The following is a 22,677-nucleotide window of genomic DNA, read 5'->3' on the forward strand; positions in this document are numbered from 1 at the left end:
TTTTGATGTTGTCTTGCGATAATATTTTTCTCATACCTTGAATTCAGAGATTCAGTGTTCTAAACCACTTTTTTTTTCAAGTATGCAATAGTTTTTGTAATTTTTATAACAAATTGCTTCGGGTAAATCATCATATGTCCTTGCACAAGCCACAATCACATCATAAGTGTAATTGTTCATTGTAGATATGCAATTATTTTACTCATACTATTATTAAATTTCATTTACTTCCACTTGATGAGAAGAAACCACTCAGACAGATTTGTCCCAACATAAGTGGTGGTTTACAGCACAAACAAGCATTTGTTGGGGATGATGGCCCACTTTAATTGTTCCCAACATAAGTGGTGGTTCACAGCACAAACAAGCATTTGTTGGGGATGATGGCCCACTTTAATTGTTCCCTATTCCTTTGTTGTGCAACAAGCTCATGTGACCATGATACATTTGTTGTGAGCTAAACACAGCATTATAGAGCATGCATGTGTATTTCTGCTTCTTAACTCTTCGAAAATTAATTGTAGAGCCCATAACCTCTTTGATGGCGTCATAAGAATTGCCGCTTGGAAAGCCACTTGGCACATGTTGCTCTCTTTGGACAAGTGAGGACATGGGGGGTTGATGAACGAAAGTTGGTTTGACATATGGTATTTTCGCATAAAGGTCATCATGGGATGAGAATGAAGATCCAAGAGTTTTGTGCATCCTCTCCTGTAGGTAGATTGATGTGAGAGATTGTAGAGTTACATAATTTAAGTACAATGATAAAAGGTCAAAAATGATAGAGACAAAACCTTGGGAACATGCAAGGCAGGGTCATGGAAGATCAGACCAGGATCAGAAACTCCAGCAATGTCAAGGTGGGCTTGGAGAATAGCCATAGGGTCTCCTTGGAGCAAAGATTCTATTGATAGGGGCTCCAAGGACAAAGCCTTCTTCCATGCGTCCTCACTTACGGGAGTTGTCAGAAACATGTGCATAAGCTCTTGTTCATTCTCCAGCCTTTGCTCCAGCCTTGTCGATGCAATGATGCTAGTTGGTGGTATGGGAGTAGAAACTGAGTGGAGTTGGTGTGGTATTGCTTCACTATTATTGTAGTAGCTCTAGAAGGAGTGAGCATGGTCATTAGGTGCACTGCTAGAAAGAGCTGGCATGGTTGTTTTACCCGTTAGTGCTTTGCGCAAAGGGGAAATTTCATTGTCGCTCTACCTAAATCTCGTATCCTTGGTGGGGTAACTACTGTGTTCCATGGTGGATGGTATTCGAAGAGGACATTGAGACCTATTTATAGGGATTGGTAGACAGAGAACATTGTCTATCATGTGCATATTTTAGTATCCAATTGTATAAGAGATATGGCTATGTGTTTCTATCATTAATTTGCTATAGAACTAGATGCCCTTCATGATTGTTTTTCAATATGTTTTATATTAATTGGTTAAGAAAGGATGCAGATGTGTGCTATAGTCATTAATTTGTACAAAATCGGATACGATTTATAAAGCCGTATATTATTTCCAGCGGATGTGTGCTATAGTCAATAATTTGTTACAAAATTGGATATGGTTTATAAAGTCATATATTATTTGATGCGTCATGTGATGCGTCACAGATTTATTTTTCATTAATTCATTACCATAGTGATGTGACTATCTAGTACTATCATTAATCCATTGTAGAACTGGATGCAGCTGAATGATATCATAGTGCATGTATTTTTTTGATTAATCTATTACAAGAAAGATGCGGCTAAATAGTGTCATTAATTAAATATAGAATTAGACGTCTATAAACAAATTAAGTGTGGTTTTAAATACCATGTATTTTTTTAAATGCAATACCCCATATTCATGTATTGTATTTTTTATAATAATAATGCCATAAACATATCACTGATAAAGTCAAACACATACAAATCATTTTTATTTTCAAGTGTCCCTTATCTGCGTTGATAGTCAATATGATGCTAAAACAAATCTCTTAGCTCTGACATGATCTTCATTTGTGTAGAATGATACATACTTATGATTTTTTAGTACTATCATTAATTCATTTTTAGAATTGCATGATATTCTAGAAATTTCTTCTATTTTACATATCATATATGATTTTCTTCACTAACTGATCACAAGATACAACTTGATAGTAATCAGTTCATTGTAGAATTGGATTTGGTTCAAGAAATTTTTACTGTTATGTATCACATATGTTTTTTTGATCAAATTCATTACAAGATAGAATGTGTCTATGCAAGACTATAATTAATTCATTATAGAACTAGAAGCATTTTAGGAATATGTGCTATTTATGTATCTTATACTCTGTCATCTGTTCTAAATTGTAGTATGTTTTAATTTTACCCTAAGTCTAAATTCATTAAATATGTCCAAGTTTATAGAAAATTTTCACCAACATATATACATCAAATTGTTTGGTATCGTGACCCCATTGGTTAGGAAATTTGTTTATTTCCTAGAGCTAGGTATTTTTAGCTCCTACAAATCATGGATGTAGAGCTAGAGACACTCAAGTGCATTTACATGGATAGTTTATTTGTACTTTTTTTGAAACTGATAGTTTATTTATAGTTTCTATTGAATATAAATATTAAAATCACTTTAATTTAGTCTACAAACCACATATCCTCTCTAGGTCTTAAAGCTGGAGTAGAGCCGAACATACCCTATAGATGTAATATTTTTTTCTATAATCCTAGGTCAAAGTTTAAGAATGTTATTTTCCTTAATCACTACAAGAAAGATTTAGCTATACAATTTGGAGAAAGACGTGACTATGCGGTACTATCATTAAATATTTGTAGAATTGGATACGGTTTCACGTATAATATGTATGGCTTTTTCATTAATTTGCTACAAGAATGTTGTGGCAATGTAGTATTATCAAAAAAAAATCTTTATTCATGAATGAAATCATATATTATTTTGCATATCATGTATTTTTCTTTCAGTTGTACATTAATAGAAGAAAGATAATAAGGTTATATAGTTCCACAATTAATGCACTATGAGCCGAGATGGTCCGTGAATCTGGACATACCTTTAGATAACCTAGCACAATTTCATTCTTTGTTCTATGATACTTAACGACTTACCTAGTCTATTTCAGTATTGTACAATATCTGTTATGCAAATGTGCCATAGTCATTTTGTGTGTTATTAGCACTAGATCCAACTCTTTATATCATATTTGGTATACTTTCTGTTGGCTAGTAGTGGGAGATAGAGTTAGAGTAGGAGCTCTGTTCGGAGTCCAGAAGAGTCTTCTAGGTCTGGTATATCTCCTTTGTACTTTTCCTCTTTTGTACCTTTCCGTATTTGTACACTTATCTTATTTGGAATATACTTCTACTTTGCTCAATTACTCATTCTAAGCTTGCTTATCTAGCTAAGTATGCTTTGGATCTTGCTATAGCTTAGTAGCATAAGTTATACCTTGCTTAGCGTGGTCTTTTCCTACACAGGTTCCATCGTCTGGTTATGGTGCTTTAATCTTATTTCATCGGAGCTCCGATCGTAGCGAGTTCATAGGAGCAAGGTGCTTATGCTATAACTTGCTAATGGATACGGCTAGGCCTCTGAATAGTTAGTGGTAGGTGGCATGTTGTGACAACCCTATCCATCATCTGTATTCCACCACGGTAGGTCTAGTTCTTAAAGTGTAGGGCTCGTGGCAATTACGTCTAGTCAATCCTTTGGGGTTGGTTGTTGACATTTCTAAACACATTCAACAAGTATGGTGATAGAATCCATCTCCAGCAACGATGCTAGAAATGTTTGTTCGCATGTCTTAGCAACATTACTAATAATTAGCAATGTCACCAGGAAAAGCCTTGATAGTTCCTTAACAATTTTAGATATTGTCGACAAAAGATGCTCGACAGTCCTCTGAGGGGTATGCCATGAAGGTAGATTGATCGGTGGAGGTGCATGTAATCAGGAGCCAGGATGGTGACACAAAGTGTAGAGATAGCGATTTAGATAGGTTCGGGCCGTCTGATCGATGTAATACCCTACGTCCTGTGTCTTTGGTGTATTGTATTGAGATGTATGTAGATCGATGGAGATGTCGACTAGGGGACCCCTGCCTCTCCTTATATACTCTAGGAGGGGTATGGTTACAAGGAAAGTATCCTATTTGGTACTATACAATATCTTACGGTGCACTGTCAACCAGTGCCGTGCACGCCTTGAAAGGTCCTTGTGTGGTTTTGATAATTGAGTGACAACCCTAGGTGGACTAATTGTGTTTATGTGAGATACACAGGTGATTAGTCCACAGGTACATGTGTGTGAGCAACATATGCCATGAAGATGAAAATAGCTTGGAGATGTTGCAAAGCTCATACATGTGATGATGAAGGAGCTTATTGCACATGAGACATGACATTGAGTCATGTGATCAAGGTGGAGAAGATCAAGACATAACTTGGCTTGATGGACCGGTTGCAAGCGCGTGAAGGGCAAGTTAGAGGCTTTGGAGCGATGGACCGCGTGGCGGTGAAGCTTAAGCAAGACTTGGCGCCGATGGACGAAGGCAACAGTGAAAAGCAAGTGAAGTTAAGATTGATGAACCAATATGATCATGTGATGATATGAAGTGGATCATATCATTGTTGATCATATTGGTGCATGTGTTGCATCAACATTGGAGGAGATGGAATGGAATGCGCAAGACAAAGGTATAACCTAGGGCATTTCATTTCACCGGCCATAGGTGTGTAGAGAGACCGAGTTTAGGATAGATGACCGTACTATCAAGAGGAGCAAACTTGTTTGTATATCGGTCATCTAGTGCCACTCGAGTGATCTAACTTTGCATCATCGCTAGGATTGAGTGGCGTGGCAAATTGAGTGGCTAATCCTTTGGAAAATAATTGTGAAAATGCTAACACACATAGACATGGTGGTGTACACTTGGTGGTGTTGGCATATTTGCAAAGGAGAAGAAGGTAGAGGTGAAAAGGAGTTAATGTCGCTGGTCACAAAGTGACCAGACGCTGGTCTCAGAAGGACCGGCGTGTCCGGTAAGTTGTTGAAGCGAAGACGCTGGCGTTGATCCACTGATCGAATGTTGGATCGCTCAGCGATCGGATGCTGGATGGATATGTCCAGTCATGCTGTCAGGTAGCACACAGTAGTGACGCTGAGTGACTAGACACTAGCAGGGTCCGATCATGGGCGATCGGATGTGTTTGGTCGACAAATATCGTTTCTGGAACCTTACTAGAAACGACCAGACGTTGGAGGCTCAGCATTTGGTCAGTTCTAGCTGCAGCGTCTAGTCGACAGATGACCATTGAGATCAGGCGATCAGCGTTTGAAGAAGGGGACACATGGCGTGCATCGCATAATCAGACGCTGGGGTCCAGTGTCCGGTCGATCTGATCGGCGCGTCCGATCATCCTGACTTTTGCCTAGTGAAGGGGTAACGGCTAGTTTAGCCCGTGGGGATATAAATAGAAGGTGGCCTCGGCCATGGCTAGGGCTAAGCACCTCAGGGGACTTTGTGTCCATGCTTGTGAGTGTTTGGGAGCCCTCCATCTCACATATGCTTGATAGTGATCATCCGATTAGTGTGAGAGAGCGATTCTAGTGCGATTGCATCGTGAGGTTGCATCGAGTGGCACTAGTTGATCGAGTTGCAAGCCGGTGGTGCTTGTTACTCTTGGAGGTTGCCACCTCCTATATGGCTTGGTGGTGGTCTCCATCGAAGCCCGTAAGAAGCTTGTGCGGTGCTCCGGAGAAGAGCTTTGTGAGGGGCATTGTGCTCGCCTTGCGGGAGCTATGAAGAGCAACTCTAGTTGAGCGTGTCATTGAGCTACCCTCACTTTTGGGGTAGGTTCTTGCAGTGCCCAACGTGCGGGCTTGGTGGGTGATGCCAATTAGCCTACCGAACCACCAAGTGAGCGGTCGACACAATAGGGACGTAGCGTGTTGGCAAGCACGTGAACCTCGAGAGAAAATCACCGTGTCAACCTTGTTCTTCCCGTTGGTTTGCAATCCCCTTTACACAAGCTTGTGATTACTTTTATATACATTGTGCTTGTGTAGTTGCTCTGATAATTAGTTAGCTTATGTAGCTTACTAGTTACCTTCTTGCTTGTGTAGCATAGAAGTAGCTCCCTTGCATGGCTAATTTGGTTTGTGTAACCCTGTTAGTCACATTGCTTAGTTTGTGTAGCTAAGTAATTGAGCTCTCTAATTTAGCATTGGTTGCCTTATTATTGAGCATTGTTAGTAAGCATTAGGTGGCTTTGTGCTTTTGCTTACTAGCATGTGTAGGAGCTCCCTTGTTGCTTAAAGTACTAGTGGCATAGGTTTGTGTGACCTTGCTTCTAGAATTGGTTAGGTGAGCTCTAGCTAGCCCAGCACCTTTGTTGCTTAATTAGTATCTTTGGAAGGTGCTAGAGAACATAGATAGAGGGGTGTAGTCTTGGCTAGACCGATAGTTATAATTCCGCACTTGTTTCGGTTAGCGAACGCGATTAATTTTTAGAAATGACTATTCACCCCTCCTTCTAGTTTGCCATCTTGACCCTACAACGCCTTGATCTTGTGGGCTAGGCTAGCTCTGATGGTGTGGCCCATGTCTTGTCTTGTGGATACCGGGGGCCATACCCCCATAGCTAGTCCCCGAGCCTGACAGTAGGTGACATAGTCACGTAGTGCCATGGTCAGAAAGTAGAAGAAAGGTAGAAGACTGGCCGAGCAGGCAACCAGTCCACAGGTGGAACCCTAAATTGAAAAACACACATTCACCGTAAGGTGAAGTATGGCCACTTAGTCCCCAAGCCTGCTGGAAGATGAAGAATGAATCTTGTAGCAGGGTCAAAGAAAAAAAGTCTGAAAGCTTACTGACACCGTCTGACATGCGCGTATCAAGACCCTAGACGTGCTGCCCAAGATCAGCACCCTGATTCGAACAGCATGGAGTAGCTTGATAGCACACCGATGAGACATAGCAAGATCCGACCACCATGGGAGTCCTCGGTGTAGCTGGCGATGTCCGTGCACCGAGGAGTCCTCGACATAGCTGGCGACGTCCTAGCACCGAGGAGCCCCTGGCATAGCTAGCAACGTCCGAGCACCGAGGAGCCCCTGGCGTAGCTGGCGACGTCCGAGCACCGAGGAGCCCCTGGTGTAGCTGGCGATGTCCGAGCACCGAGGAGCCCTCGATGTAGCTGGCGATGTTCGAGCACCGAGGAGTCCCCGGTGTAGCTGGCGATGTCCAAGCACCAAGGAGTCCTCAGCGTAGCTAGCAATGTCCGAGCACCGAGGAGTAACCGACGTGGCTAGCGATGTCCGAGCACCGAGGAGCCCCGGTGTAGCCAGCGATGTCCGAGCACCAAGGAGTCCCCGACATAGCTAGTGATGTCCAAGCACCGAAGAGCCCCCGACATAGCTGGTGATGTCCGAGCACAGAGGAGTCCCTAGTGTAGCTGGCGATGTTCGAGCACCGAGGAGTCCCCGGTGTAGCTGGCGATGTCTGAGCACCAAGGAGTAACCGATGTGCGTGGCAATGTCCGAGCACCTAGGAGCCCCTGGCATAGCTGGTGATGTTCGAGCACCAAGGAGTCCCCAGCATAGCTGGTAATGTTCGAGCACCATGGAGTCCCCGGTGTAGCTGGCGATGTCTGCAAGGTGAAGTGGGGTGAAGTGTGCCCACTTAGTCTCCGAGCATGAAGAATCCGAGCACTGAGGAGTAACCGACATAGCTCAAGATGTCAGAGCATCGAGGAATTCTTGGCGTATCTAGCGATGTCTGAGCACCGCGAAGTCCTCGGCGTAGCTGGCGATGAAACACGAGTGACGAACAGTCTAGTCAACTAGTCGACGGCGAAGTGAGCATTGAGTTGAAGCGACCGGCGAACAGTCCGATCAATTGGTCGGCGACGAAGTCCATGAACCTAGCGGTCTGACCGTTGATTGGTGGAGAAGTTCGAGCACCAGGTGGTCCAATCACCTAGACGATGATCCCGCAATACAAATATGTAGAACGGGTAGTACATGATGTAAAAATATATGAACTTTGGAGAAAAATCAGCAATGGCGATGAAATAGCATATGTAGCTCAGCGATTAGTTGGTGTGAAGATGTATTTATATTTAATATAAACCGCCCGACTAGTTAGTGTGTAGCTGAGTCTCTAGCCCTAGCTAGCCCGTTAATCATAATGTGGAGCGCGGAGCCCGTGTGCGTGTAGGAAGAACAAAGCATCGCTAAGGAGCCGCTGTCGACCACCCATAACGCAGAGGGCAGACGCTCATGCATGTGTAGGGAGGAGCCGGAGAGAGGGCCATCTCTGGGGACATCCGAGCATAAACATGACCGTTTGGGGGTTCAGAAAATCGTTTGGAGAGCAAACATGGAGAAAATAGCCCGGAGAAACATTATGGCGATATACGAAGATTAGAGAATATTTAGATAAATATTAAAGCATGACTTAGCTTTAGACAAAGCATCTGGTCAGTGGCGTATGGCGTTATTTGGTTGGCGAGAGGATGAACATCTCCAACCTGGTCGACGAACTTGCCCCTTAGGGCATGTTGGTAGGTAGCGGTGACACTGGTGAGCCCGAAGAGTAGGGCCGTAACCCCCGGAGTTTCTCGAGCAGCCTCTGATAGATCTGGATCAGAGGGTGGTCGGCACTGAACCAGAGTGTCCAAAGCTGATTCGGTGATGGAGAGGCAATCGATGAGCTTCTGGCCAACCTGATCGATGGATACGATTAGATCATCGTTGTTGATTCACCTCCTCTAGTAGCGAGGAAGCGGGTGGTGAGTTGTCGATGAAGGTGACCTCAGAGGTGGTTCCAAGATCAGATCTACAGTCATAGGTGTTGGGGTGATTGGCGCAGAATCAATCTGCACTGGCTCAAAGAGCTTTCTGACTCCGTCAGCGTTGATGATCTGCGAGATCGATCCGACCATGAAGATCTGGCCAGGCTATAGGAGGGATGAAGAGCCTGCGGAATGTACCATCTTGTTTGATATAGAGACAGCACGCACCCCCTACCTAGCGTGCCAACTGTCGACAAAAGATGCTCGGTAGTCCTCCGAGGGGTATCCCACGATGGTCGATTGATCGGTGGAGGTGCATGTAATCAGGAACTGGATGGTGACACAAGGCGTAGAGACAGCAATTTAGACAGGTTCGGGCCATCTGATCGACGTAATACCCTACATCCTGTGTCTTTGGTGTATTGTATTGAGATGTATGTAGATCGATGGAGATGTTGACTAGGGGACCCCTGCCTCTCCTTATATACTCTAGAGGGGTAGGGTTACAAGAAAAGTATCATATTTGGTGCTATACAATATCTTGCAGTGCACGTTGACCAGTGTCGTGCACGCCTTGATCTTATGGGCTAGGCCACCTCTGATGGTATGGCCCATGTCTTGTCTTGTGGATACCGGGGGCCATACCCCCACTGATATTTATCCACAAGTGCATGGATCCATCATTGTAGTATTTCACCTGGAAGTATTCAGGGTTTCGTTATTTATATTTTCCTAAAGGAAGGCATAATTGATTAAGACTCTAGTATGAATATGAACTCAATAACATACTTGTAAAGTAAACTAATGTTCATAACAGGGGTAAAATGATATATTTCAAGATAGTGGACACACACTTGGGCATTCCTCAAGGATAAAATAGAAATAAAGAATAAAATAATTTTTCTAAGTAGAATAGCCATGGTTTTAATATAGTCATGCAAAGAATAGTAAATAATCATACAAGTTACATAATCAGAGTAGAACTAAGTGCAAAGTGGGTTGGGAGGCCACTGAGTACTGGTCTGCCAGCAGCCTTATGTGACAATTTAGACTCCTACACCCTAAACGAATATGGGGGATTACGAATATGGGGGATTACAAGGGACGGACATGGCTGTCACCACCTGCCGCCTACCCCTCAATCATGGAGAAGGACAATGCATTCATCTGTTCCTCCATACCTGAGCACTACGCTCATGTACTATCGATGAAATCTAGTCGGCAGTCTACCAAGGGATATACCCACGGTAGTAGATGAATCGGTGGAGGTGCACATGATACGAACCGGATGGTAACAAGACACAGGATTTATACAGGTTCAGGAAGTTAGTTTGACGTAACACCCTACATCCTTTGCTCTGTTATTTTGTATTGATTGTGTATCAAATTTGATATCCCCTCTAGGGGACTCCTGCCTCTCCTTATATACTCTAGAGGGGTAGGGTTACAAGAAAAATATCTTATTTGGTATTATACAATAAATCACATCTTCATGTAGTCTTGTGGTGTACGCCTTGATCTTGTGGGCTGGGCCACCTTTGAGGCGCGGCCCATGTCTTGTCTTGTGGGTACCGAGGGTCATACCCCCACATGTATATAGAAACTACCCAAATCCCCCTAAAACTCTGACCCTACAGATCGACAAGCATAGGAAATGGGCACACCCAAAGGCACGATGAACCGTCACCTCAACTTAGCACTGATTCTAATCATATGAATTATATGAATGATTCAGCATAAAGGCATATATGCTAATCTCATAACATAGAAACTATATGCTAGTTCATATGCTAAGATCATAACATAAAGACTATACTCTAGTTCATAAGTATGACTATAATGACAAGTAAGGAACAACACTTTGGAGAAATGATTCATCTTATTCATACCAAGATCTCTCTCTAAGGAGTCAAGCCCTCCAAGGTACCTTTGTCTTGCTCTAGATGACTACTAAAATGTAAAAGTACAAGAGAGAAATTGAGGTGTTGCTCCAAATGTTGTGTGTTGAGAGAGGGGACTCTCCCTATCTATATATACTAGTGCTAAAGGTGGTTGCAGGAGCATATTTGGAGGAGATCCCAAATGCACCATCCTAAGAGCATTGGTTGAACTGCCATGATGAAGGTGGGGCCGAGAGGCAGTGCTAGGGGTGCAGCCGCACCCCACACCCTGGCTAGCCCAGTTGGCCACCTAGCAAGCCTTTGGCTTAGTATGAGCTACTCCTTGGATGGTACTTCACCCAAATTGTCTGGGTAGATGGGCCTTTCTATTATTCCTTTGTGCATATCTGCATTACATCTTGTTGGATTGCGCCTTTTGCTTTATTTTCCACTGTATTCAAGTTTAAGTCCTACAAAATAGAAATCTCCAAATACATGTGGAAACTTGATTAATAGTAAAGGCATATGTGCGTAAGTATGTCAATTTCTCCTCTTTTATATCTTAATTGGTGGTTAAAATTGGTTGTTAAGGACCGCCAACAAGATCCCCCAAGCTTAACCTTTGCTAGTCCCTAACAAATAGCTAAGTCATTGGTTGTTGATCTGGAGTTGCTACTATGCCAATATAATTCACAAGTGCCATGCCTATAACAAAGTATTCTTCCACAATTCAAATAAGTATGGCATTCTATCCACCCCTTTTTACTTAATCCCCGTGGGGCTTATTGCTTTTCTAAGTCTTGGGTGGTTGCAAGAGAGAATGATTTTTATAGAATTTCCAATCATTCATTCTTTAATCAACCTTTTATACGGAGGCTTTATGAGTTTTGCAAATAAATGTAAGTTCCTCAAATGATTCTCTCATTCGCTCAATGTGTATGATCCTCACCAAGGCATTTGATAATTTTGCCTTCTTTTTTAGTCCTACCTCTAAGGCTTTTTAGTGGAGTTTTAGGTAGGTTTGAAAATGAGGCATACTTGCATCACATATTTTGCTAAGTGAAAAACTAGATCCAAGGAGATGCAAGTCATACACTTTGATCAAGAAGTGCAAGCGTGTGGAATTTTAAAATGATTCCTAATTCTAAATATTTTTGTACTCCTTTGATCATGACTCTCTCTCTCTCTTTGACTAATTGCCTTGAAAGCATGGGCTATTTTTATTTGTTTCTTTTTTCTTTTCTTCATGCTCTTTGGCATGCATTTTTTTTCTCTCATGTTTTTTAGCATGGATATTTTTTAACATAGCCCATACTCTCTTTTGACACATAAGAACTTTAGAGAGAAAGACTCATGAAAAATGAATGGAGTATTTTTAGTAATGGAAAACATGTTTTTGCGTAAGTCTAAGTGTAAGAGAGCATATTATTTGTAGGTGTACGTGAATCTTGATCATGGGAGCATGATGAGAATATCAACAAGGGTCACAAATAATTTGACAAAACTCAACATGATTACAAGTAGCATATGACTAAGGTTTATATCTTTGAATATTGTTAGATGGCCATAGTAGGAATTCATAATCATTAAGGAACTTTTCATTTTTAATATTTAAAAATTGAAAACTCCGGATGTCAAGCTTCTCTTAGAACAAAATCATAGGATATTCCATTTATACCATATCATAACTCGCAACAACTTAGAAAAGGATCATGCTTTTGCAACCCACAAGTTTTCAAGTTTTAGGATGAAATATTTTTAGCCAACAAACTTAAATCTTAGGAAATACTAACTTATAGCCTAGGCACAAATGAATTATAAATAGAGCAACTATTTATCATTTCAATTTATGAGAAACTAAACATTCTTAATACACATATGTAGAGTGGAATAAATATTTTTGTTATTTTTATCATATTTAATTTTTTTTAATTTTTGAGATTTTTAATTGCTAATAATTAAATAAATGCTAGAAAATAAATGCAAAAATTAAACATACAAGTTACCTATGTGGGGGTCCTCTCCCAAGCTAGTTCGAGGCCTATGGTCCCGGATTGTTTGGTGTTGACTCTGAGGTAATGTATTTGTTTTAATTTTGTTTTATTTATAGGTTTATACCTCCGTAAATTCAACCTATGTCTATACTCAGTAGTTTTGGTACAATGATCAAGACACTATATTTCGTTTGATCAAGGTAGACCAATTAACTTAAGCACCATGCTTAATTTAAAAAGTCTATGAAAGTATGATCGTACACTAATCATATTCAACCCAAAGCATACTTTGCGTAGAACATGGGAAGATAACTAAGATTCATTCCATGGAGGTATTTCTATTTTTTGTTACTATTATTTTAACCTTTTATAATTTTAGCATAATTAATGTATACAGTAATAATTCTTAAGTTTTTATAACTTTTATAAAGTATAAATATAAAAGATAACTACCTGATTTACCTTTGGCAAGGACTCACTTTTTAAAGTCCAATGAGCCGCAAGACTCTTCTCCATTCATTTGCTTGTTGATGGAGCTCCCAATCCCAAAGAAGTGGATGCAGATGATAGTGTTTTAACTCGCCACACCATGTTGATCTTCTTGGGTGGTGTGGGCAGTGGACTTTGGAGCTTCTTCTTTTGGTTTCCACACCAGTTTGTTCTTCTTTGGTAGTGTGGAAACTACTTTTGGCTTGTCTTCCTTTGTGACTTGTTTGATTTTCTGTTGCTCATGCCTCTTTGTTATTTCTTTGTCCATTTTGACAAGGTTGTCCACCAATTAGGGCTGGATTTCAACTTCCCTGATGCCTTGTGGATTCGACCCGTATTTGATACAAATCATGGAGCATTGCTCCTGCCTAGGCTTGAAGGCGAACTTCTCTTCGTTGCTATTGATATTAAAGCGGATTTCTCTGACTCTAACAACAATCTGAGCTATAGCAATGCTCGAGAAAGGTCGCCCTAGGATAAGAGGTGATAATTTCATGGTTTCCATGTCGAGCACCACAAAGTCAATAGGGACGAAGTCTCCCTAAATTTTCACTAGAATATCTTCGGCGATCCCTACCGGGTAGCAGACCATTGAATCGGCCAGCTAGAGCACCATTGGCGTTGGCGCGAGGTGCGTGAAGATTAGCTTGTCGAAGATGGCCTTGGGCATATATAATGCTTACACTAGCCCCAAGGTCGCACAAGGCATGGTCGAACTGTTGGGTCCCAATGGAGCATGTGATGGTGGGGCACCCAGGGTCCTTCTTCTCAATAAGACAGTTGAGTATAGCAGTGCTACACTCTTCCATTAGCTTGACAACCTCCTTGGACAGTATTGGTCGTTTGTTGTTGTTGATGTCCTTGATGTACTTGGCATAGGAAGGTATATGCAAGACGTCCAATAATGGAACGCTTACATGTATCTTCTCGATCATTTTAACAAAATGAGCAAATTGCTCGTCCATGGCTTGCTTGGGATTCCTTGTGGGAAACGGTAGGTAGTTGGTGTCGATGAAGTCTTGGGTTACTGTTTCCTCTTCTTGCTGATCTTTCTCTTTTTGTGTTTTCGTTGAAGGTTCGACCTCCTAGTGCCCTTTCGCTTTTTCTATAGAATGGTTAGAATTTGGTGGATCATGAGTGGACTTACCACCCCTCGTGGTCACCGCATTTACTTTTTCAAAGGAATTTTCAGGTTGAGCTAGAATTTTTCCATCATTGCTAATAGGAATAGTAGCAACAATTTGAGCTAGTTGTGTCTCTATCTTTTTTATTTTTGACAGTAGAAGTTAAACCTTCAATTTGAGTATTTATATTGTTGAGGATTTTATCATTAGTCATAAGCTTTTTAGTCAAATTTTCATTTATTTTAGCTTGGCCTAATACCAAGTCTTTCAAGGATGGTTGATTCGAATTATAATTTGAATTGAAATTTGAATTACCTCCTTGAAATGGTGGACACTATTGATTGTTCCACCCATTATTGCCTCCTTGTTGGCGAAACCCAATGTTAATGAAAGTAGCTTCTTCATGGGTTTCAGGGCAATCATTCCCTGAATGGCCAACATTACCACAGACCTTGCAAGTCATTTGTGAGTCTATGGCCCAGACGATGCCCTTCATAGCTTCTTTCTCATGGCCATGCTCTTCTAGCCTTTTCTTTAGGAGCACTACTACACTTGGACCTTTCACAGCCATGTCGTAACCCCCATCAGTAGCCACATTTTGGCCTCGGCAGTAAGCTATCAGCAGTGATGGTCATAGCCACCACCGTTGGAATCCAAGACTGACTACTGGTGTACACTACACCACCGTATTGGCTTATGATCCATCCGTGATAAGGTCCTTACTTCCATCGCATTAGGAGCACGACCCGTCTATGGGTATACACTAACACCACCGCATTGGCCAATGATTTGCCTATGTGGTGGCTATCATCACCGTCATGTGGGCACATTAACTACTGGTGTAGTGGTCACCAGTATCGTCACTTTGTACTTTGACCTGACTGTCTATGGTGTAGCTTCATGTTGCTTCCATGGCCTGAGACATTTGTAGAGGTAAACATCACCGTCGCTTCAGCGTATGAACCATTAGTACAAAGGTCATGGTCACCGTCGCCTTGCACCACGATCCACCTTTGATGATCGTTTAGTCAGTGTCGGGTTACTAAATGATTCGATAGTGATACACTTTTTATCCCTGCTGCATAATACGTATAGCGACTGGTGTTGGACGTTTGCACCACCAATGGCGGTGGTGATAACAAAACAATAAACGACACTTAATAGCTTACTGAACACAAAGCATATAGATATAATCATTGCATCCATAAACCATATTCTTGCAATAACAATGGATGCTTACCATAATATCTTTCTCAACTAATATCCAAACACAAGCGGTACATAGATTGTAAACTAAAGGTACTAATCTCTATAGACTTACATAACAAAACGACATAGCCGTGCTCCTCCTTTGTGTCACTCCTGCTTGCTAGGAAAAAAATGAATATAATTAGTGCATCCTTCGAATTGGTAGGCAATCACCATGGAACCCCTCTTCTTCTTCCTAGCTAATGCAGGAAAATTATTCAAAAGCACTCAGACTCCACCTACACAAAGCAGCACAATTAATAATATTCAACACACCATTCCTTTAGTTACGAAGCCTAAATTGGCCTATACATAGAATCAAAACAACTAACCCCTCTTCTTCTTCTTCCTAGCCAATGCAGGAAAATTGTTCAAAAGCACTCAGACTCCACCAGCACAAAGCAGCACAATTAATAATATTCAACACACCATTCCTTTAGTTACAAAGCCCAAATTGGCCTATACATAGAATCAAAACAACTACCTACCTGAATAAAGGCATAATGTAATTGCAACAAAATACATCATATGCACCTTTACTACTCTGCTAATGACTCCATGAATAAGGGAACATAAGAAAGTGTCAACAGAATATCATCGACAATCCTCCAAGGGGTATCCCACGAAGGTAGATTGATCGGCAGTAGTGCGCATAATCAAGAACAAGAAGGCAATAGAGACACAAGAGTTAGACAGGTTCGGGCCATCCGCACGACGTAATATCCTACTCCTATGGTCTGTTGGTTTGTATTGGCTATCGTATGATATTACGTATGTTTTGAGGGGGTCCCCTACCCGCCTTATATAGCTGAGGGGTAGGGTTACAACTCAGTTAGATCTAGGAGATAATCGGTAAGTAATAACAGATTACAGTGATCACGGGATCGTAACATATCCTAATAGATTACGTCGTATCTTCAGGATATCTTCCCGGTGTCTTGCGAGGCGCGCTGAGCAGCACCGTGCTCTACAAGGCTTCATCTTGTGGGCTGGACCACCCCTATCGGTGCAGCCCATATAGTCTGTCGTGGGTATCCGAGATCATACCCCCCACATGTAGTTCCCGAGCGCCTTGTATCCGCTATGCAACGCCGTCTTGAGCTTATCCGAGCAGGTGTAAACAAAGCTAAGTAGTCAAACTCATAGTCCAACAACCTTAATGTGTTGCCGAGCAGTTGTGGACCATAACCGACCAGCTTAATTGTCTGGTCGAGCATGGGCTTACCCAAGTAAGGCTTGCCAGAAGGGAGCTCAAGTTCAAAATTGAAAATTTCCTCACAGTGGACTAAGTGTGCCCACTTAGAGTATGACCATGAGAAAGGGAGATAATCTTCTTCAACTTCAACAGACACGAAGTCTTCCTAATTAAAGAAAACACACTCACCACAAGGTGAAGTGTGCCCACTTAGCCCCCAAGCCTGATAGTAGGTGACATGGTCATGTGGTGCTAGGGTCTAGAAAGTAGAAGAAAGATAGAAGACCATCCGAATAGGCAACCAGTCCACGGGGTGGGCCCTAAAATGAAAAGTGCACATTCACCTCAAGGTGAAGTGTGCCCACTTCGTTCCTAAGCCTGACAGTATGTGATGTGGTCATGTGGTGCTAGGGTCAGAAATAATAGTCCCTAGTATGGTGAGAAATCAAATCATAATGATGACGTTGTCCCTGAGCCACAAGTGAAAATCTTGGATAAATCAAGAAGTGTCGATTACTCAAATCATGGAGAAAAAATCGGAGTAATGACTATATAGTAAAAATTACTGAGCCTTGATGGTATTACGGAGTGGTCGGTGAATATTTGGTGTGCAGTTGCGCAGAAGCCCAGATAATAGCCCAGCACGCCGCTTTGGGGAATTCAGAAGGGCGCAAATCAATGTGGTGCGGTTTCCCAAAAACCCTTGAATGCAAAAAGTGGGGAGGGTGTCTTTATAACTGTGTCGCTGCACTCCATGCTCTCACCTTTGCCACTTCGCCACTTTGTCTTCCTCCTCGCCCTCGCACTCCCCCATTCACATTCACACTTGCTCCGCCGCTAGGGCTAAAAAGCTTGCATAAAGGGACCAGTTCTGATCTAGATCTAAGGGATGGTGCCGAAGAGGGGAGGTGGTAATGCAAAAATGGTGGCCACTGGGGCGAGCCGTGATAAGGAATGGGTACCAGCACTCATGGGGGAGACAGAGCTCAACGAGATGGTGGAGGCAAACATTCTTCCTAAACATGTCACTACCGGATGGTGTTCGGCCGATGGTGAGCCCTATCCGATGCCACACACCGATGAACTCGTTGTCTTCGAAGATTATTTTGTGCATGGATTAGGACTTCCGATGCATCCTTTCTTATGGGATCTATTGGAGTATTGGGGAGTGAGCTTGTGTAATCTTCATCTGAACACTATTTTGCACATTTATGTGTTTATCCACTTCTGCTGAGGTATATCTTGGCATTCTTCCCTATTTCAATCTCTTCCAACACTTTTTCTGGCTAAAGAAGAAAGGAGGGGGTGGTTCCAAAGTTGTCAACGATGTGTATCTGCAGCTCCATGATGGGATGATAGGCAAATTCATTCCTATGCCACTGAATACCTCGCTGAAGGGGTGGAATACCAGGCGATTCTATATGAAGCAGAGTCATCCTACCATCCGATGCGATGTTGACCAGATTCCATAGAATCAAAGGAGCTGGTCGGAGAAGCCGACTAGTGCCGATATGGAACAGGTGAAGGAGCTCCTCAAGCTAATAAGGGGCATGAAGATGAGCGGAGTGGTGGTGGTGGTGAACTTCATAATGCACTGCTGTCTAGCCCTACAAGGAGAGGGCTCATCCGGGCTTTGACTTCAAAGGAGATACTAACAGGCACCTGGGAGATGACGGAGAGACTAACAAAGGAAGTTGTGCTACACTGGGCCACTGAACTATTTGCTCCAAACATGTCGTACACCATGCCGGGGCAGCCAAAATCCTTCAACTGCACAAACCCACCTCCTCAGATAAAAATCTCGACTGTTGTTCCTGGTGCTTTTTATCCCATGCTAGCGCTGAATAGTGGACTGATTCGCATGATGGAAAGATCCATTTGCAGGAATGGGTGGCGTACTTCTTGGGCGTGCCGAGGAGCGATTGGACAAAAGCAATGGACGCCAAGCCGACCACTCAGCTAGAGGAAGGTACCATCAGCACCTCATCTGAATCCTAAGGTGAAGGTGCTGGTCAAAAGGAGAGTTCCCCCTAGTATTAGAGAAAGTTCAGGGGAAAAGGGCGGTGAAAGATGAGTTAGCCCAAAAGAAGAGAAGAACGGTGGATGTAGCTCCCTAAAAGCCTGTCGGCATCTCACTTGGTGGCGATTAGACCACTTGGACGTAGAGTGCGGTGATATCTGAGTGGTCGGATGATGATGGGGCTCAAGTAGCTCCCCCTCCAAGCGCTAAAGCATCATCAAGCAACACGCGTGTGGAGGTGCAATCGAAGGGAGGGGAAGGAGTCCCTGAGCAGTAGACGGAGAAGATGCCGACAGCAGGGGGCCACAAGACCTCTAGCCTAGGACACATGAGTTGACCCCAGAGCAGTGCTTGGGTGCTTGGGGATGCAACATCAGTTCAGAACCATTTATCAGGAAGCTGATGTGTAAGTATCTTTGCTTTGGGATCGGTTGCTATCTGATCTTTATAGTTGCGGTGATTGTTGAGCTAATCTGATGCATAACGGGGCACGCGGAGGATCTAAATCCTTCAGGCCTAGACTGGCAAGCAGCCGGGGCTATTCACAGCATGGAGACATTATGGACAGACTCCATCCTAGAGTCCCTGGGCACTCGTCGATTTGCAGAGGATCCGACCACCGCTGCTGATGTAGTTGGAGGTGGAGAGTGGTCGGCGACAACGGTGGGCGATTTAACAGAGACGCTAGGAGCAATGGCGAGAGCCACCGAGTCTTTGAGGGTGGAAGCGAGAGCTGCCGATGTCATGCTAGAATCTAGGGCACCGAGGTTGGTGGTGTTGGAGGAGCAAGCGGCGTGTCCTAAGATGCCGTAGGGCAGTGGTCGATCGCTCTGTGTGGCCACCGAGCCCCCAGGGAGTGCCACCGGCTATGGAGGAAGAGGACTGAGGTCAAGGAGATTGAGCATGAAGGATCACGATCTCAAACCATCTGCATCTTCTATAAGCGAGGGGAGAAAGTTATGGTCATGGAAGAGGAGGACACCACCAAGGAGGTAAAGAGGCTACAGTCCACCCTTTCCATAGTTATGAAGCAAATTGAGGTTAGTATTGCATCAGTGTGTCTGTCTTTAGCGTTGGACACCATGGTCCTTTATAATCTTGGTGCCTTGCAGGGCATAGTGTGAATTGCCATACAATAGCAGCAATTGATCAAAAGGATGAAGCCCCTCATCGAGGAGAATGAGAAGCTAAAGGAGGCAATGAAACTGATGGAGAAGAATGTCCAGAGGGCCCAACGTGAAAGGGATCTTGCTGAAATCAAATGCGAGGGACCTGGTGTACCAAAAGGGCACCTTATCCGAGCAGTTGAAGACCATCTCCGAGTGGCTAGAGCGCACCTCTGAGTAGATGGAGCACACCTTCGAGCAGCTAAAAAAGCGTCTCCTTAAAGAAGAAAGGTATTGTGGTTTGGTGAATTTGTTCTGCATTGCCGAACAGTCTTGATGTTGCTGTCAACTTTTACATTTGTAGAGCAAGATGCGGAGCTCGAAACGGTTGCATCAAGTCATCGGTCAACTCCAAGAGGAGAAGGAGAAGGCATCTGGGCGAGCAGAGAAACTGGACGAGGATCTAGAAGGTGAGTAGTTCGTGGTTGGAGTTGTTGCTGAAATGATTTCTTTGTTTGACGAATCCCTTTGGTGTCTGTAGAATATCATCGAAGAACCAAGGCACAGTTCGACGTGCTGGAGTTGGAGGCAAAAACCCAAAGGGGAAAACTTGATGCCGTGGTGGCTAGGAGTCGGGCCGGTGCTCGACTATATCGACATGGAGGTAGCTCCTCAGCCTAACGATAGGCCACCCCGTTCTGACACCATCATTGACAGGTGCAAGGTAGCATGGGAGAACTTCAAAGGCTTCAACCGAGATGTCAGTCGCCTCCATCCTAACACATGCCCTAGAGGTGGTCTGGTCTCACTACCCTACAATCAATCTTCGAGCGATAGGGGCTGGATTCGCTAGAGGGATTGGTGTGATGGAGGAGCAGCTGAAAGATGAGGTGGAGGACGTGGCGAAGAAGCTGGCCGGTGATGTTGATCTATTTAGCAAAGTAGATGGTGACAGCCGAGCTCAATAGCCTGAGTGGAGAGGAACATGTATGGAACATCTAGAAAGGGGAGTTAAATGCACGAGGGCCTAAGCAAACATTTGTGTATTTGTATAAATGTTGTAAGTAGGCAACATATGCGTGTTCAGGCGGCTTGCTAGCGCTTGCGGTGAAAAAGAGACATGTTGTTAACCCTAACATGTTTATACGTGGTATAAGTAGTGTCCGAGCAGTTAGTTCGTAACTGGGCTCTTGGCCTTAGCTAGCCTATATTCCATAACGTGGAGCGCTAGAGCCCAGTCCACGTATAGGAATAACAGACATGACTAAGGAACCACAGCCGACCACCCATAATGCAGAGCACTAGAGAGGCATGAAGAGGAGCATCTCAGTGAGGTGCTTTACCTTCCCTGCTGCACCTCTCATGGTCGAGAGAGAGGCAAGAAGAGGAGCATCTCAGTGAGGTGCTTTACCTTCCCTGTTGTACCTTTCATAGTTAGGAGACAGAGAGGCAAGAAGAGGAGGCGTGGAAGAGAAGTGCCGCCAGTCGTCACTACTGCTCTAGAGGAAGGAGAGGATCGCTAGGGCAGCTGGATTGATGAATCAATAGTAGTACAAGAAATACGGAGCCAGAAAGGTAGCAACTATACATACGGACATATCACCTTCCTAGTGGCCTTGCACATTTTGGATACCAAACCAGGGATACCAAAGTGAATTCAGTATCCCTTGGCTTGCCTAATAAGCGAACCCCCTTAATCGCAAAACTTTCACTAGCACCTAGATCGAGCAGTCCCCACCACGCCTAGATGTCAGTAGTACCCAATCTTGAAGGCCTTCTCCCAACACCACTGTTGCCGTAGGAGGAGTTGGAGAAGGAGCGCCATGGCGATGAAGAAAATATAGATGGTTGGCTCAAGATAGCTTTGTTTGTATCTATCTGTATCTAAGGAGGAAGGAGTGTGTGGATTGCCAAGAAGCGCATCCAGCTCTGTCTTAAATAGGCCAACCTTGAAGATGGAGAAGCTAAGAGGAGGCATAGAGTAATGGTGATGTAACTGTGTTGTGGGTAGTTGGCAAATGGGGAAATAACTCACGCTGAAATTACTACCGCCGGTACATCAAACAGTCGTGTAGGGCTGACGCCCACAACGCCTATCCTAGTCAGCTCGGCTTTTCATATGATGGAGAAAATACCACTGCCGCATCTATTATTAACCCTTTGGTGGTAGAAGTTTGAACTACTGGTTTCCTTCTTAGGAGGCCTAACTATCGGTCCAACCGGTAGTGGAAGTATAACACCGTCACTTCTATTGCTATGGCAGTGAAAGAGGCGATAGTGATAAATCAATTTGTAATAGTGGAGGTCCATTTTGGCGGCAAGCATGTCTGCCTCCTTTACGGTATGCATGCCTTTTTGTGTTTTTCTTTCTTCCCCCTAGCTTTGATTTGACACCATCTTTTCGATGAGAGCCATGGCTCCATCGATGGTGAGGGAAAGGAAAGCGCCTCCAGTAGCGACATCAATGTTCCCCCTTGACATGGGTGTTAACCCATTATAGAAGTTTTGGAGCACAGCCATTTCTCCATTCCATGATGTTGGCATGCTTGGATGTAGTCCTACAACCTTTCCCACACCTCGGGAATAGTTTCCTTCACGTGCCGCTGGAAGTTGGAAATTCTTTCCCTCAGGGCATTGGTTTTGCACATGGGAAAGAATTTGGCGAGGAACACCGCAGGACATTTGTCCCACGTGTTGTGTCACATCCGGCCTAGTTTGGAATTTGGCCCATAGTGGCCCATGTGCTTGTTAATGAGATATTGTGGAGAGTTTAGTCCCACCTTGGCTTTTAAAGGTGGGATAGACAAACATATAAGGCTTC

General features: G+C 43.5%; 1 pseudogene; it reads right to left on the reverse strand.

The window, feature by feature from the left end:
* Positions 1-393: 393 nt before the first annotated feature.
* LOC136461463 (uncharacterized) lies at positions 394-1,154 on the reverse strand (annotated as a pseudogene).
* Positions 1,155-22,677: the final 21,523 nt, after the last annotated feature.

The sequence above is a fragment of the Miscanthus floridulus genome, chromosome 6 (genome assembly GCF_019320115.1).
Source record: "Miscanthus floridulus cultivar M001 chromosome 6, ASM1932011v1, whole genome shotgun sequence".
NCBI classification, from domain to species: domain Eukaryota; kingdom Viridiplantae; phylum Streptophyta; class Magnoliopsida; order Poales; family Poaceae; genus Miscanthus; species Miscanthus floridulus.